Source organism: Ixodes scapularis, unplaced genomic scaffold (assembly GCF_016920785.2).
Source record: "Ixodes scapularis isolate PalLabHiFi unplaced genomic scaffold, ASM1692078v2 PGA_scaffold13__105_contigs__length_92229423, whole genome shotgun sequence".
NCBI classification, from domain to species: domain Eukaryota; kingdom Metazoa; phylum Arthropoda; class Arachnida; order Ixodida; family Ixodidae; genus Ixodes; species Ixodes scapularis.
The window spans coordinates 2,287,077-2,306,175 of record NW_024609839.1 but is presented as its reverse complement, the minus strand read 5'-3'; the positions used below and the strand labels follow the sequence as shown (position 1 = coordinate 2,306,175).

The window sequence follows — 19,099 nt, the reverse complement described above, 5'->3', positions numbered from 1 at the left end:
GGCAATTATAGGCTAGAGTACCCAAAAGCCTTGCGGAAGCAAAAATAGCGTCGTCACCAGTGCGCATGTGCCAAGCCTAGACCTTGTCTGGATTGGCGCATTACGACGATGCCATTTCTTTGAAACGCACAAATTTGGACACATTCTAAAACTTGCAATTAGAAGTTCATTAATTTTGAGAAACAATGTCTGGGTTAGGCAAAAGAGGCCTTGAGAACATACGTTCATCATTCATGCTCCTTTTTTTTTTTTCATACTTTATATTGAATACAAAATATTTGCCTATAACGAGCAGATTTAAAAATCCTCTTGACTAGAATATCTGCAACAAATTTCTTGTTCAGATGCCGCAGTTTATAAATATGAGGTACGTATTAAAATAAGGACTTAGGAGAGTACAAGTGAAATCTCGGCAGCAACCTGCAGGGTTTCTATTTAAGTATCGTACAGTAGTGGAAGGCTTGTAAAAACTATAACAATATTAAATTCAAAACTATTCAACAGAAAAAAATATTCACTTTAAATTCGTTTTGAACTCAAAACCCACTATACGTCAAACTCGTTTACATCAAACTCGCAAGAAAACGTCTGCCAGTTCGATATAGCGGGTTATTCAATTAGAAGTATTAATGAATTTGACTCTCAAAAATCCACTTTCTGCTGAAATATTACACAATGAAATAGTCTTGCATCTTCTGCTGCTTTTTCTTCATTGCATCCGCAATAACAATATTTTTCTACGCTATCGATGGACTCCGAAATTGAGGCCGCTGCCTTCTATATTCGCACATTAGGGCCGAACTATGCCGAGAGCACGGAGCACGTCCGAGCAGTAGCACCTGCAGAGCTTCCGTTTCGCTTTGCAAGTTGGCTTTCCCCTAAGGCAGGCAGCTGCGTTGGGGGAAAGCCAGCTAGCAGAGCAAGCTGGCTTTTTTTTTTCCGGGCGGCCGCCTCAACCTTCTCGGAAGAAAAGGCAGTATTCTCTTTTGTGGACGGAGTGGGAAGAGGAACCATGGAGCGCCCTCCCCCTGCTCCCTGCGCAAAAGAGATTTTTTTTTTTGTTCCGGGCGGTCGACCAACACCTCCCAGAAGAGAAGGCCGTAGCGCTCCTCTCGTGACGTCTCAAATGAAGGCCATCGGGGGCGCACGTCGAAGCGAAGGCAACGCGCGTGGGTCGATTGTTGTAACGCGGTTTTAGTCACATAAGCGTGATTTGTTAGCTAAAATGAAAGCTGCCCATAACAATGGGTCTAGAAAACATTGTATTTCACGGGCAAAGCATTACATCGCTAAATAATCGGTACAAAATGGCACGAAGTATGCGTGTAAGACGCCTATACAAAGTGATTGTTTTAAGTTGAAAACATTGAGTCACGCAATTGTTGTAGGAATGCATAATTTATACAGCAACGCTTCAACAAAATTGTGAGACACGCAGTGAGTGGACACAGCAAAACAGATCAGTTAAAGATCAGGTGGACGTAGTCAACGTGGACACAGCTAGAGAAGGGTCACTTACAATCATGTAAACAAAATATAACTTCTTTTGTATACAATAATACTATTGCCGTAATACAGTTAAGGTCCTGGTATAAATGCGGTAAAGGCAATAAAATGACATTAGTATCAGCAAACACGAAACCACAAAAAATGCATTTTGTATGATCGCACAAACTTGTCATTCACCTTCCAGTGAAAACTAGAATGTTACAACGCATATTTACAAATGTCGACGCCACTGTACACGGATAGCGACAAAGAACAAAATTCCGCTCTATCACAAAATTTTAAAAGAAAGACTGCAGCACTTACTTGCGTCCCACATGACCAAGAAAGCCCGTAAATAAGTTGTTTCTCACCTGTCGATCGTATCCATATGTCCCACAATATCTGGCACGAAAACATTTGAAGACAAGCTCCAAGAAGTCCCTCTTAGTCGAGATCTCGAGAGGTCTATCGATAATCAACCAGTGTCATTGTTGGCTAGTTTCCACACACGTCACTCAAACAGTAGCAGGACTTGTTCCGCGAATCCACATAAATGCCGTAGTATCAAGCGAACACAAAAACTACCCGAGACTGCGGTGACGACAGAAAAACGTCGGGAACAAGGATCAAAAGAACCTCACACGAGAGCAGCGGAGCAGTGTGGGAGGCTTAACGTTGTCGGCCCATCTCTTGCTCGTGTGCGCTCCCCGTGGCGATGACTTGATTTTTTTCCATTCTCTTTCCTTCTGAAAGTCCCAGCGTTCCTTTTCAGACAGTCTGCAGCTCGCACACAACATACATTTACCAGAATCGGAGCCGTTGGAGGGAAGATGAAAATGTCTCACCGAACTGGTTCATTCGAAAGTTGTGGGGAGCTGCGGGACTGCACATAGTCCCGCGGTTATAGGGGTAATCATGAATATAAAATTGGTACTTTCAACCTTGGTAGCACATTGTATATTACATTTATATTATATATATATAATAAATTGTACAAGACAGCACTTTTAAGACATATTAATGTCGGATAAACGCGCACAAACCCCACCGTGCCGCTTGACAAGAAAAATGTTTTTCACGACGATGTGATATTTTTTTTTTATGTAGTTGCACCATGGCCTTCCTTCTCCGACATTGTGATGTAACCACTCGGAGCGCTACGGCCTTCTTTCTTAGAGGTGTTAAGTCAATGCGTCCGCCCACAAAAAAGAAGCCAGCGTGCTCTTCAAGCTGGCTTTCCCCCAATGCGGCCGCAAACATTGGGGGAAAGCAAGCTTGCAGAGCAAAACGGCACTCTTGGCAGTTCGATGTATCGGTAGTGGCTGCTATTTTTGTTCAATGTAACCGTAATTGTTGATATATATTATCGCTGTAACATTACTGTGCACAAAAGTTTTTCAATATAAGAAATAATTCCAAGTAAACGGGTTCAATATAGTCGGGTTTGACTGTACACACATACCTACAAAACATAGTTCCTGAATAATGTGCAAACATTTCTCTTGATGTGACAACGGGTTTAGGTCAACTAGGGTCAGGACAAAGCAGCTTCGGCCTTCGACAGCACAGTTCATGGTGTTTTCGAACAACCTATTGCCAGGCAAGACTAACGAAAGATGTGTCTAGCCCTATACTCTTGCTCCTAACCAGGGTCCTGGTTGCTGGAAATCGGGGCAAGCAATCTTTCCAACTTTAAACATTTACTGTGTTTAGATGGCAGGAGCTGCTGAGGGTGATGTCATTCTTGTAGGATCTAATGCCAACGGCATGTGCTCATGAGAAAAATGCATATAGGCACATCCGGTTACCAAATAGCACCGTAGTGCAGTCAATGGCACGGGCTTGTACCGGAGGACGCTCTTCCACATATTCCCAACAGAACAGAAGCAAGTGTGTGAAACAAAATGATCAGATCTCATCACTTTCAACAAAGCACACATGAAGGAATGCTAGGTAATGTTATTCCCTGAAGTTTGACTGTCATTGCTCCTTGAAAGAGTATTACATATCCGTCCTTTGCTTACTGTTAATGTGTACTTGCCAAATAGGATTCCCTGTTCACTTGTTTATTTTTCACTTGAAATAAATTTACATATTTTTGTTGGCTCCTGCCATGAATTAGGGTGTGTTTCTGTAGCCCCCCCCCCCCCCCAAACAGAGGAGGCCAGCTGCATGACAAGAAATTGAATAGGCCAACAGGCAACCTGCAATCCACTGGTTAGGGGAACATGAGCGACACTAAATAAGCTATGCTCCAGAGTAACAACACTTAGGCCATCTTATGGATTAAAATTATTGTATTCAAATTATTTGGAGCTTTACTTAGAATTTCAAGGACAGCTTTCCGTCGTCCAGAAATGTTGAAGCGGTTCATGGCAGAGCGGTCTCACTCAATCTTCTGGCGGTGCCACAAGACAATCGGGGAGTGGAGTCCCTAAAGGCGCATTCACACTTCCAAAATCTGGTGGTCGCGCGACTGCTTTTTTGTCGCAAAAGCGAGCGGTTTCAACTCCAAACCAGTCGCTTTTGCGATCATCACCGTCTCTCGGTGACCAAAATGCAGTCACGCAACCACTGCGTCTTGCAAGTATGAACAGACCTTGAGCGTGGCCTCTAGTGAGAGTCATTGGGCTAACCATCTTTGCCAAGTTTTTTCTATGGACACCATACCAGCTTGGCTGTCAACCCAATGCCATTGCCGGCCACTGGCATCCTGCCGGTGCCACACTCAATTCGGCGGCCGACCGAAAGCCGCCCTCGGCCAATGGCGTTCTGCTGGTACCACAATCTCAGGTTGGTGACCAACCCAAAACCGCCCTCGGCCACTGGTGTTCTGCCGGTGCCAGGATCCCAGGTCGGTGGCCGACCCAAAGCCACCCTCGGCCACTGGCGTCCTGCCGGTGCCACGATATCATCTCGGTGGCCGACCCAAAGCCGCCATCGGCCATTGGGGTCCTGCTGGTGCCAGGATTTCAGGTAGGTGGCCGACCCAAATCCGCCCTCGGCCACTGGTGTTTTGCCAGTGCCACGATATCATCTCGGTGGCCGACCCAAATCCGCCCTCGGCCACTGGTGTTTTGCCAGTGCCATCGATATCATCTCGGTGGCCGACCCAAAACCGCCCTCGGCCACTGGTGTTTTGCCAGTGCCATCGATATCATCTCGGTGGCCGACCCAAATCCGCCCTCGGCCACTGGTGTTTTGCCAGTGCCATCGATATCATCTCGGTGGCCGACCCAAATCCGCCCTCGGCCACTGGTGTTCTGCCGGTGCCACGATATCATCTCGGTGGCCGACCCAAAACCGCCCTCGGCCACTGGTGTTTTGCCAGTGCCATCGATATCATCTCGGTGGCCGACCCAAATCCACCCTCGGCCACTGGTGTTCTGCCGGTGCCACGATTTCAGGTTGGTGGCCGACCCAAATCCGCCCTCGGCCACTGGTGTTCTGCCAATGCCACCATGCCAGCTCGGTGGCCGACCCAATACCGCCCTTGGCCCTTAGTCTTCTGCCGGTGCCCGGCCATTGGTGCCCAGCCGATGCCTGAGCCAGGGGTGCTCGGCCATGGGGCCCGGCCCTCCCAAAGCCCGGGCAGGTGGGCCTTTCTTATGCCGAGGGACCATAACGAGGTCGGCACCGACCTCTTTGGCCGGGCAATGGCCGATGAAAAATGGCTCGGCCATGGGGATATGGCCATCCTTCGGCCGAGCTCCCCGTGCTACTTGGGCAGGACTCACCCTCACGGTTCAACACAAAACCAAAACTCACTCTCCGTCATCATCACGGTCGTCACGCTCGCAGGTCATCACGGTCATCACGCTCACAGGTCATCACGGTCATCACGCTCACAGGCCCTCGCGAGTCATTAGACTCACAGGTAATCACTCACAGGTCATCCAACTCACAGGTCCTCACGGTCCTCACACTCACAGGTCATCACGGTCTTCGCACTCACAGGTCATCACGGTCCTCGCACTCACAGCTCCTCACGGTCCTCACACTCACAGGTCATCACAGTCCTCGCACTCACAGGTCCTCCCACTAACAGCTCCTCACGGTCCTCACACTAACAGCTCCTCACGGTCCTCACACTCACACAGGTCCTCGCGGTCCTCACACTCACAGGTCATCACGATCCCCGCACTCACAGGTCCTCCCACTCACAGCTCCTCACGGTCCTCCCACTCACAGCTCCTCACAGTCCTCACACTCACACAGGTCCTCACGGTCCTCACACTCACAGGCCATCACGGTCCTCGCACTCACAGGTCCTCCCACTCACAGCTCCTCACGGTCCTCACACTCACAGCCCCTCACGGTCCTCACACTCACACAGGTCCTCACGGTCCTCACACTCACAGGTCATCACGGTCCTTGCACCCACAGATCCTCCCACTCACAGCTCCTCACGGTCCTCACACTCAAAGGTCATCACGGTCCTCGCACTCACAGCTCCTCACGGTCCTCCCACTCACAGCTCCTCACGGCCCTCACACTCACACAGGTCCTCACGGTCCTCACACTCACAGGTCATCACGGTCACCGCACTCACAGGTCCTCCCACTCACAGCTCCTCACGGTCCTCACACTCACAGCTCCTCACGGTCCTCACACTAACAGAGGTCCTCACGGTCCTCACACTCACAGGTCATCACGGTCCTCGCACTCACAGGTCCTCCCACTCACAGCTCCTCACGGTCCTCACACTCACAGGTCATCACGGTTCTCGCACTCACAGGTCCTCCCACTCACAGCTCCTCACGGTCCTCACACTCACAGGTCATCACAGTCCTCGCACTCACAGGTCCTCCCACTCACAGCTCCTCACGGTCCTCACACTCACAGGTCCTCACGGTCTTCACACTCACAGGTCATCACGGTCCTCGCACTCACAGGTCCTCCCACTCACCGCTCCTCACGGTCCCCACACTCGCAAAGGTCCTCACGGTCCTCACACTCACACAGGTCCTCACGGTCCTCACACTCACAGGTCATCACGGTCCTTGCACTCACAGGTCCTCCCACTCACAGCTCCTCACGGTCCTCACACTCACACAGGTTCTCACGGTCCTCACACTCACACAGGTCCTCACGGTCCTCATACACTTTTCCTTTCAAATTTCCTTCCCAGAGCTGTGTTTGAGACGTTGTCCTGCCCCCTTTTTTTCTGTCTTCTTACACTTTTTCATGCAAATTTCATTCCTAGATTTGAGTTTGAGACGTTGTCCTGTCCCCTTTTTTCTGTCTTCTTACACTTTTTCTTTCAAATTTCATTCCCAGAGCTGAGTTTGAGACGTCGTCCTGCCCCCTTTTTTCTGTCTTCTTACACTTTTTCTTTGAAATTTCATTCCCAGAGCTGAATTTGAGGCGCAGTCCTGTCCCCTTTTTTCTGTCTTCTTACACTTTTTCTTTCAAATTTCATTCCCAGAGCCGAATTTGAGACGTCGTCCTGCCCCCTTTTTTCTGACTTCTTACACTTTTTCTTTCAAATTTCATTTCCAGTCTCAGGATTTCGCATCATGTACAAAATAAAATTGCTATATGCCAGCGTCAGTCGGGCAGCGTTCGATCGGATTACTACCAGCGTACAAGGGGGTAGGGAGGCAGTTTGCAGAATCGCTTCAAGGTTTTTCTGAGCGTCAACCACCTGCCTTCCCCTGGCCGTTTCGTACTGGATGAGTATCGACTGTATCGTTAAACATTGCGTTCATGTGATCATTACTGCGTGATGCACGTTAAAGAACCCCCCCCCCCCCCCTCCGGGGCTGGCGGTCACAATCACTGATCTATGGTCACACGTCACTCTACACTGGCAAATATTCCACCACATCGTCGTCTCATTTAATTGCCTGACCAACGTCGTGCAGTCTAAATATCACACCCGAACTTTTCTAATCCAGATTTCGTGAAAACCAATGAGGCGTGAAAACGTTATTTGAAACTGAAACTGTGGAGGAACATGAAAAAGCGGACTTCAAACTTTGCGCACTTGGACTTTAAGGAAATTCAAAACTTTCGAAGTTTTTTTGGAGTTTAGCCCTAAAATAAAATTAAAACCTTCGAACTTTTCCAACTTTACGCAGAAATAAATTCGGAATCTTCGATTTATCGAACTTCGTCAGTAAAAATTCGAAACGTTCGATTTTTCGAACTCGGATCCAAAGAAATTCGAAATCTTCGCATTTTCGAACTTCAGATTAAAAAAAATTCTAAATGTCCGAAGTTTTCGAACTTTAGATCTTAAGAAGTTTTTAATTTTTGAATCTATAGAATTTCAAGTTAAGAAAGTTTGAAATCTTCAAACTTCTTGAACCTCAAGTAAAAAAAAAAAAAAATACTCGAAATAGTTGAATCCGAATTTTTAGGAGCCGTGAAAGCTTCGAACTTTTCTATTTCGAAACTCCACGGTGTTTGAAAGTTGCGACCTCTTCGAATTGGAACTTCGGTACGGTCGAAAATATCGAAATATCTCGAATTCGAACCTCAATTCGGTTCGAAAATATCGAAACCTTTCGATTTCGAACCTAGGGTGGTTCGCGGCATCCCTAGTTATGACTTTGGCAACATTGCCTGAAGCCTATTCCAATCGTAAAATAAAATATCGAAGGTGTCTTCATGGTCCTCACAGCTTGGCGACCACAACATCTTACGCGGGCACAATGTTCGCCCATATCAAAATTTAACTGGGCGGTGTTTTGAAAAACAATATTTAGCATTATTTCGCGCATTTAGTTCTCGGAAATTAGCAGTACATTCGGAAAGTTGAAGTTGAGTGGCATTCTTTTCATATTTGGCAGAAATTATGACAAACGGTTTCCCTAGTCATTTAGTTGCACATTCACAAGAAAGATTATAATTTATGTCACATAATTATCAAACCCGCGTCGTTTCTGTAACCGTCGGTTCGAGACAGGTTTTCAGTCGCTCGGTTAACAAGTATTCATTCAACGCAGTAGCGTACTTTAACGACCCGCTGATCAATCTTGCCCTGTGCTACACCATTTTAAAATTTTATTGCGGGCTTGAATCATCGCGATATGTGTCATAGGCCTTCAAGCGATAGGATTTAACTGTAAAAAGTTGATTCTCAAACGTATTCTTTTTGTTTTACAAGAAATTCTTACCACCCTCCGAGTACCCATGAATTCAACCATAATAACGTAAAAAACGCCACATGTGTAAACAGCGGGCAGGGGGAGCACAGCGTCATGCAGGAAGCCCGAGAAGCCCGGGCAATTGGCGCCTCGCAGTCGCACCGGAGCGCCGGCTACCCGGCCGTGGCCGTGGGGCAGGCGCCGCTACGCTGCGGCGCCGCGCCGCCGTCCTCTACCTCTCAGTGTAAGCAGGCACACGGCACAGGGCGAATTGTAGGAATCCTGTGGAGCCAGTAAATTCATTGGAGTGAGACACGTGGGTAGGCCACGGCGACTCGGGTCGCGCAAGGACTGCAGGCGGGCTCATTTAGAAATCACGTGTGAACGTGGCATTTCGCATCGGCGTGAGCCTTTTTGGAACTGTTTTTCATAAAAGTAAGCCTCAACTTCACGTCTCTATGACCTCATTGAGTTCCTGTGACATTTCGTCTACTCCTAGAGTTTCCCCCAAAAATAGACGTCGTTATTGGTGCGTGAAAGACTGCCAAAGCCGCGACGGTGACTCAAGCGTCAAACTTTACCGCTTCCCTTCAAGATTTTGGGAAGCGACACGGCGACAGTAGTGGATTACTGCAGTGCGACGCATCAAGTAAGTGAATTTTACATTAATTGTTGAAGTGAACGACAATACATGTGCAGGTTTGGAAATTGGTTTGACAAACTCGTTTTGCGGACTACTCGGCAAAATAACATATTTATACCGGGTGTTTTACGAGTCTCTGAGACCGCCAGATAGAGAAATACGGTAGGAAAAATCGGGCCGATTGTTGCTTCGCTGTGACGTCGAGAATCAGGCGATTAGGTCTTCAAGCGAGATGCCCGTCGGCCCGTTCCGGAACTCGTTGTTTTATAGGCGTGCATTTGGTTGCGATTGCGCGCGCCGTTCGGCACGCGCGGTCGCAACCAAAACCTTCCAAACCTGCGAGTTTTCAAATAGTGGATTTTCGTAGAAAAATCGATTTGTTTCTTTCGGCTACCAGATTTAATTCTCAGTCTGGTAACAAATGTGACGGCGTGCAGAAAACAGGATGCAGAAGTTTTTCTTTAGAAAACGCTCATGAGAAGCGTAAATATCCTTTTTGGCACGTGCAGTTTGTTGCCTGTCGCCTTTTTACACCAGGCTTGTGTACTATTCTCTAGCACGCAAAGTTTGGTTAGAATTACCCACATTTTATTCTAGTGTCGTGGGGGCGTCGGGAGAAGAAGAGGCCGGCCGAGCGAGGCGCGAGCGGGGGCCAGCCGGCGAGGAAAGAGGAAGAGCGTGCTGCACGAGGCTGGGGCCGGGCAGGTACGATAGAGCCGTTCTGGCTGGTCCGGCCCATGTCGATCCCCGGAACATTTCGCCAGCGAGGTTCGGATCAGGACTGGCGGAAAAGGTGAGCCGCGGCCATACCGGCCTAGGCCCTGACGATCCCGGAGTGGTTCCGCAGCGACACTGGCTGTGACAGCCCGGAACAGCTAGCCTACGCAGCGCTGGCGTGGGAAGGACGATCCGCAGGCCTGGACACGGACTCCGACTCCGAGCTAGAACGACGGGCAACAACTAGGGTCGGCAGGTCTGGACTGCCGGCTCTCGAAGACGGGCAACCGGGAAGTGCAGTAAACCCATTCGCTGCCTTCTCATTTTGTTGTGTCACTTCCTGGGAGACGAGCGAAGACAGACCGATCGGGCGGCGATTATTATAGAGTGACCCCACAAGTGGTGAAGGCACTCAAACTGGTGTTCAAATGAAAACTCTAAGATATGCTCTAAACATAAAATAAACAGGGACATGGCGCGCACGTGCACACAGGAACTGCTGAAATTGGAGTTGCCGCTGCTCGCCACGGCCTGACGGGCAGACTGGCCGCCCCATTAACAGAGGTACCTCCGCTTGCGGAGCTGAATGCAGCACTCTCGTGGCTCCGCCTGGCCATCGCCGGCTGAACGACACAGAAAAGCACGATATCGCAAATGTAAAACATCTCACTCGAAGCTTTGATCTATCATGACACCGCCTTCGTTGCACGTTTTGAATAATAACTCATATGCGAAAAGTACGGTAAGGTGTGCGGAAAGATAAAATTGTTTGTTCGACTGGGTGCTGATGAGGATCATGCGAGTCACTTAATTTTTTCGCAGCCGTGCGAACGGTATAGTTGACGGAATCATAAAATTCTATGCGCACCGGCACCAACTCGGCAACAGGATCCGAAATCCATACGAGCCTTTCTATGCCACAGAGAGAGGAGCGCTAACCATTTGGAGCGCTTCCCCAACTCCGACGTTACCGCACCGCCTCGAGGCGCCATCAGTCCGTTGCCGTCTCGGCGTCTGCCGGGAAGCGAAGCGCGAACGCCGAGGAGAGACGTAAGCGAACCCCCCACCCCCCTCCCTCATACTCACTCTGCCCTCCACAGTTGGTTGAGACACTGCAGAGGGCGCTGGTAAGAAGGAGCCCGCAAAAACAAGCACCCCCCCCCCCCCTCTTCCTCCTCCACCCTCCACAAGACCCAACGCGCTTACATGGCGGAGGAGCAGGCGAGCGACACCCAAACCAACCCTAAGCCCCCCGCAGTAGTTGCGAAGTGGGAGTCTCCTCGCCCACTAAGATGGCCCGGGAGCTCACGTGACCAACCCAGCTAATACCAGCGCTCATCGCGACCCACCATGGCCATTGTCCTCAGACTCATGTCGTCAGGCACACAATGCAATCACCGGGCTTATATCTACCCTAAGACTAACGTCTTCATCCAGGCTCATGCTCATGAGCCTTGAAACTCACAATCAGACTCAAGAGATCTCAAAACTCACGCTCATGAGTACTTCACTCAGAGCTCAAGCTCACACTCACACTCATGAGTCCTCAGAACTCAGGCTCATCAGTTTTCAGAACTCACACTCAAACTCATGAGTTTTCAGGACTCAAACTCACACTCAATGATTTTCAGAACACACGATCACACTCACTATCAAACTCACGCCCATGTCTTCGCAGGACTCACTCTCACACTCACACTCATGAGTTCTCAGAACTCAGGATCACACTCACGATCAGACTCACGCTCATAAGTTCTCAGGACTCACACTTACACTCATGAGTACACATAACTCACGATCACACACATTAGTTCACATAACTCACGATCACACTCACACTCACACTCACAATATTTCGAGACTCGCGGCCTCAATCACGATCACCTCAAATCTGGCGGTGAGCGTGAGTGATCGCACTGATGAGTGAGAACGCCGAGGTATGCCTACCAGTCGCCGCTGATCCGGCAACTACCCTTCTGCAGAGGAGACGTCCATAATTCATGTCACGGACTCTCTTAACACTTACGTCATGATTCCTATAATAGACTCGTCATGACTCATATCATAGACCCTCCTCTCATAATTCATATCATGGACCCTTCCTTCATGATTAATATCACGGAGACTTCTGTCAAAAATATTATCATAGAAAGCTTGCCATGATTCGTATCATAGGCACTTCAGTCATGATTCATATCATGGACGCTTCTGTCTTAATTACTATCATGAACACTTCTGCCATGGAACGAATCATTGACACTGCTGTCTGGAATCTTAGTTTTCTGGGCACGGGTAAATTTTCATCATCTTACCAGGGCCGGCTTGCTAGAAATAGCGTCTTAGTTGAGACAGGGGGAAAGAAAGCCTGCCAAGCCTGAGGCGCCCCAGCGCTTGAGACAACTTGAGACGCCACTCTGCTCGTGCGCTAGCTTTGACAGTGCTTTCTTTCAGGAGGCACTCACTTGATTGAATGACGCTTTAGCGAACGCCCACGTTTCACCGAATGACGCTTTAGCGAATAGTCGGACGCCGCGAAGCGGCGTTTTCGGGTGGGCCAAATGGGTTCACATTTTTGTAATGAGCCGCCGCAGACTGTCGCCGCGCAGCGGCGTAAGCGCAACGCAGCGGATGTGTTAACGCGCGCCCCCGTTATTCGCTAAAACTTCGATTCGCTCAAGTGTCGCTGTTTGCTAAAACGTCATTCTCTCGTGTGATATGGACCCCTTTCTTTCACACTGTCTTAACTGAGACGCTGCTCCTAGAAAAGCGGCCCTCGTCTCTAAGAAGGAAATAATCGAAATATGCCTACAGTGGAACCCACTCATGACGATACCACATACAACAATGTTCCACTTATAACAATCAGTTTCTAGAGTTTCTAGACTGTAAATCATCAGTTTCTAGTTCATACACAGCAATAATCGGTTATGACGATTGAAATTTCGGGTTATATTCTCTTTGGAGATGAAATAAGTCGATTAAAACGGTCTGTGGTATATGCACCGTGGCTCGTTGACATTCACCGATATTGATTCTGCCGCGTTTCCTGAAACTATAAAAAGAAAGCATTTACACACAGCTGGCGGGATAAACAATGCGATGGCTTCTGAAGCACAACAAGCACGAACCACGTACCAGAAAGTGTCGTACCCCGTTCTCACGCGGCGGCAGCGTGCGTTTCCAGAATACCTCTGATTTTGTTTGTTCCGTTTCGGGTAGTTTCGGTGCACTCAGAAGGCAGCTATTAGCCGCGAGATGTTTTGGTAGTGCCCTCCAATGAGTGTTCTCTCGTGACGTCACTACCTCGGAAACAACAAGTTCGATGGTGTTCGTAATTAGCATGGCAAGATCTCAAAATCATTCCGCTCTCAAAGCAACGCTGCCAACACCGTCAAGGTTAAGGTTCTTGCATCCCTCTCGTTTCCGTCGATGGGAAATCCTTTGCCGACGTCGTAGTCAGCATTCGGCGAACAGGGGGTATTCACTGGATGCCATATTTGAGGGCGATGTTTAGAGCGCATGCTCAGAACGAGCTCAGATTAATAGCCTGCTAGGACCGGCAATCTTGGTGGTGCGGAGTGCAGGTTGCAAAAGAACTGCGGAAGCTCGCCGTCAGCACGCGCTCAGCAGCCGCGCACACAGATATGGCCGCCAGTGAATACTCCCTATAGTGGCAGGCCGACCGGAGCGACGCTTTTGATTGCGCACGTCGCCATTAGGAAACGCCGAAACGAAAAGGCGACATTTCGGTTACCGATAAGGCATCGGTAATCAGGAAAGGCTAAGGGCGAATTGCGACGCCACTAAAGGCCCTGTCACATTGAGGAAACACGGTGGAAACATGAACGAAACATGTTTCTCAACAGTCGGGAAACATGTCGGCTGTCGGCTCTGTTGCCCGACAACCCTGTCACATTGAGGAAACAGCAACACAACATGGACGACAGCGACAATGTTGTCTCGGTGTGACGGCTTTTGGCAACGGAAACCTCGACAACTTGTGTCGGACGACACGTGTTGCCCATTTCGGTGGCTGAGCGAATTTTTTTTCCAGCAACACGGCAACATCTATATTTTTCTGTACAGATAGTCGCACGAGAATACTCCAATAATAACGTCAAGCGTGAAGGGCAATTTCGAACGCGGCTTCTTGCGCGGCGGCAGCTGATCGTCAAAGTCATCTGAATCGATGGCACAAAGAAGCACCCTGTCACACTGCGGAAACAGTCGGAGAACTTTGTCCTTCAACACGAGGAAAACATGTTTTCGGGGACCCTGTCACATTGCGGAAACAGCAACAGTCCGGAAACATGTTGCTGTAGTCCAAAAACCATGTTTCCCAACTTGTTCTCCGACACTCGGGGAACATCCTGTCACACAGAGAAAGCGTGTTGGAAGAACACAAATTGCCTCCTCTCCTGCGCGCTGCCTCCCTCTCTCTCTCGCCCTCGTCTGCCCGGCCGACTCGGCTAAGCTACAAGCGCGAGCTCCGGGCTTTCAGCATCCCTGCCAAGCACGCGCGCTCGTGCAGTGCAAGCACTGTTCTGGCCATATGCTCGCGCGGCTGGGTCTGGACCGAAGCTGAAACGAAGTATTGGCGACGAGCGCGACCGAAAGCGTCGCTGTAATCGGCCTTCCACGATTGGCCTAAAAGCTGACTATGACGTCGGAAAGGGTATACCATCGACGGAAATATGGGGAATGAAAGAACTTTAATTTCGACGGTGTTGGCAGTGTTGCTTTGAGAGCGCAATGATTTCAGGCTTCCACCATGCTATTTACAAACACCATCGAACTTGTTGTTCGCGAGGTAATGACGTCACAAGGGGGAACCATAGGAGGGCGCCACCGAAACATCTCGCCGCTAATAGGTGGCCAGGCTCAGATCCGCTGGCTCCGCTCGCCCCTTGAATCGTTGCCATTTTGGATCGCCGTCTCATCGCCGTCGCTCTACCGTAGTCGGTTCATCAGCCGCGCGAACCATCTCGTGTTCTCTGGATTTGGCGGTTGCGTTCTGCTACAGGGCTAGACCCTTGCAGGATGGCATACGCGCCGGCCACAGCAGCAGCTTCTGCTTTAGTGCTTCTTTGTGTCATCGATTCAGATGATTCTGACGATCAGCTGCCGCCGCGCAAGAAGCCGCGTTCAAAATGGCCCTTCACGCTTGACGTCAATTATTGAAGTATTCTCGTGCGACCACCTGTACAGAAAAATATAGATGTTGCAGTGTTGCTGGAAAAAATTCGCTCAGCCACCGAAATGGGCAACACGTGTCGTCCGACACAAGTTGTCGAGGTTTCCGTTGCCAAAAGCTGTCACACCGAGACAACATTGTCGCTGTCGTCCATGTTGTGTTGCTGTTTCCTGAATGTGACAGTGTTGTCGGGCAACAGAGCCGACAGCCGACATGTTCCCCGACTGTTGAGAAACATGTTTTGTTCATGTTTCCGCCGTGTTTCCTCAATATGAAAGGGCCTCAAAGCAGAAGCTGCTGCTGTGGCCGGCGCGTATGCCATCGTGCAAGGGTCTAGCCCTGTAGCAGAACGCAACCGCCAAGTCCAGAGAACGCGAGATGGTTGGCGCGGCTCATGAACCGACTACGGTAGAGCGACGTCGACGAGGCGGCGATCCAAAATGGCAAAGATTCAAGGGGCGAGCGGAGCCAGCGGATCTGAGCCTAGCCGCCTATACTTCGTTTCAGCTTCGGTCCAGACGCAGCCGATGCTACAAGCGCGAGCATCTGGCCCAGAACAGTGCTTGCACTGCACGGGCGCGCGTGCTTGGCAGGGATGCTGAAAGCCCGGAGCTCGCGCTTGTAGCTTAGCCGAGCCGGCCGGGCAGACGAGGGCGAGAGAGAGAGGGATGCAGCGCGCAGGAGAGGAAGCGATTTGTGTTCTTCCAACACGCTTTCTCGGTGTGACAGGATGTTCCCCGAGTGTCGGAGAACAAGTTGGGAAACATGGTTTTCGGACGACAGCAACATGTTTCCGGACTGTTGCTGTTTCCGCAATGTGACAGGGTCCCCGAAAACATGTTTTCCTCGTGTTGAAGGACAAAGTTCTCCGACTGTTTCCGCAGTGTGACAGGACCTTAAGGATTTTGTCTTTCTGCGGCTTTGTAGCTTTTATACCCAATCGATGGTACAGTAGATTCAACCGCATGTTTCGACGATTTCGGTTTTCTCTTGAGTAGACATAGGTTAAGGGAATGTTACTCATGGTTTGGTTACTTGATTTGAAGCAAGATTATGAATAATCGAGGAGTTACATCTTGCTCAGGTTGTCTTGCTGCCCGGCCTTCGGTCAGATGCGATGTCTGCAGTCCGTGAGTCGGTCCCCCGTCTTCTCTCACTTCGGCGAGACGGTGTCGGGGGCGGTGTCCGTCCGAGCATCTGGAGTTACCAGGCGTTCGTGGAAACCCTCGAGCATTTCCTGGACGACAATGTCAACGGCTACGTATATTCATCGGCGCTTGACGGGTACGTTGTTGGGTTAGCTGTTGAGTGTTCATATGATCACTAGTGCCCGTGTCCCACTAGAGCGACAGCTAGACAGAGACAAAAGACAGCGACGACCCTGAAACCCATGCAGCATACTAGTGATGACACCTTTGGCAGGCGTTTGGTCGTTCGGTGCTCGCGAAGTAAGCACGAGCGATTGCAAGCCTGCCAAAGATACCCTCGCGTGCATGATGCTCGTGTTTGAGCATAGCCTCCGTTAAGGCCGGTTCTCACATGCAGCGGAGCGCTGATGTAGCGCTTCTCACGTGCCGTCAGCTACTTATCGTCTGCCATGAGCAACAGTTTTGACGGTGCGATACAAAGCTGGTGAACGCTCCCGTCAGCACACGCTTAGCGCGAGGTAAGCGCTATGCTTGTAGCGCTCCGCTGCATGTGTGAACAGGCCTTAACACTACAAAGCGTCTCAAATCGCGAAAGACTCTGGTTTGAGGCTTGTCTTTGTCGCTCGTTTCTGTATGTCGCTCTAGTGGGGCACGGGTATTAGACATGGTAATGATAATCGTTGAAATAATACGAAGAAAAATAGAAAAAATAAAGGAAGAAGAGGGGTAGCGTAGTCGTCCACACATATCTGGCGGCCGAAATATCTTTATTTTTTTATTCGTAAACAATAGTGATAACGGGATTTTATACCTTGACACTACAAAAACCTTGCGTATACCTCTATCTGTTCATGGATCGTTTCTAACAGTCACTTATGCTCTACACTGAAAATGCAACAATTTTAGACACAGACAAAGGCTTTTTCGAGGGGAGGAGAAAATCGCGCGCGCAGCTTTGCACGGAGCTACAAATGGGAGAGGGCACGCGTGCCTGTACCTTGGGCTGCATTGCGAAGAAACGTTATCCCCGAGTAATATTGCTGTATCTGCTCTAAATGTTTGATAAAAAAGGTAACGACAATCGGGTTATCCATAAGTGTTTGCCCTCGTCTTTTTAGGGCCATTACCATTAATTCAGCTTACTCATGTAGATACAAATGCAATATTACCATATGTTAGGCTTTTATATCTTAAAAGAAAATACGAGGAAAAAAAGTGCCAAGCTAAGGATACACGTCTAGTACTTAGTAGAAAGTGCATTTTCAGCCAATGGTTAAGCATGTATATTATCTGAAGAATATATGAACGGGAATTTGATTAGATAGCTGTACTCCAAACGTAAGTAATTATTAGTTTTCTTCGTCGAACTTTATGGTTATACGTTGTTGGTTATTTATTTATTTTGTTTGTGCAAAGGTGTCGCATTGTGGCCTTAGAAGTCCTGACGCTGTTGCTCTCGATCGCCGCAGTAGTCGTGTCTGTGGCGGGAAGAGATTTCCTGGGAGCCAGCATGGCAGGTCTCACTCACGGGTACACGATGCAGGTCGTTTCACATTCCTATCACGGTATCGTGTAGACGCGCTTATAAATCGGTCCCACTTACTTCTTTGAACCAAATGTAAAAGGGACACTGAAATCATCTTTTAACTTCAGCTAATCACTAGTCAAAATAAACTCATCTGGCCCGTAACACAGACGAAATATGTAGGTTTACACGCGCCACAAGTTTACTCTTTGTACAAAGAAATCACGAGTTCAAAATTTATTGAATTAAAAACTGCCTGAGTCTACAAGCGGACTGGTGTAAAGAAAACATAATAGAAAAAAAACAATATAGCCGTAAACGGACCAAGACGAAGAGTAATATCTTTGGTGACCTTGGTGTAGCTTTCCTGCATGTTGCTTCATTCACGTAAATTAAAAAAAAAAAAGAAACGTCCTTGCAATAATAGCAATCGGAAATCTCAACTGAAAAACAAAAATTATATGGACAAGTTAATTTTGAGTAAAGCGTTCACGGATAAGTTTTCTTTGTGCTGTATTGGACGCCAGACCCCTGATTATGTTGAAACTAACATAGAGTAATGATTGATCCTCGCAGTCATGTTTATCATGCTGGAAGCAAGCATGGTGGCCGTTGAGAGATCCATGGACTACTTCGACTTGCCGGAGGAGGTAATTCCCAACTGATTTCTTTTTTTCTTCGGCTAAACGCACATTGTGCTCCAACTTCACTCCGTTTCACCCAAAGGAACGTTGGTTTCACCTTACAAAGGACCGGCGCTACAAGCCATCTCAGTCAATCCAGCCCTCTGAGCGTTTGCCGTGACTATGCGGGCGTCGCGCGCCGTAGCGGCCCTTCCGAAGGTCACGTGAAACTCAATAGAAAAAAAATTGGCACTCGTGTTTATCCATCGTAAGCTCGGTTTGCCTTTGAGGTGCGCCGATACAGGTTTGCACTGTAGGTTAGAAGTATTAGTCAGTGCAGTACCACAGCGCTAGCCTGGAGTCTTTAAAGGGACACTGACATGGTATTTATGCTCGCCAAGGTTTTTATTTGTATACATGACAGATGAAAGCCCAACTACCACGAACACAATAGACCCTTTCAGAAATTCAGTCTGGCCACTTTGATCGCTATCATCATCTGGCGAAAGGCGTCTGTGCCATAGACGCTTTGCAGCAGCTGTGCATGGACGCCGCCATAACTGACCTTCAGTTTTTGTTCCCTCTTATTTCGTTCGCTTCACTTCATCATTACCACAGCAGGACAGGTTATTGCCATTTTAGATGCCACTGTCTTCTTGTGCCCAGC

At 48.9% G+C, this 19,099-nt stretch overlaps 1 pseudogene; it reads left to right on the top strand.

Moving 5' to 3' along the window:
- The window catches only part of LOC121835503, a 76,154-nt pseudogene extending 57,680 nt beyond the window's left edge, over positions 1–18,474 (top strand).
- Positions 18,475–19,099: the final 625 nt, after the last annotated feature.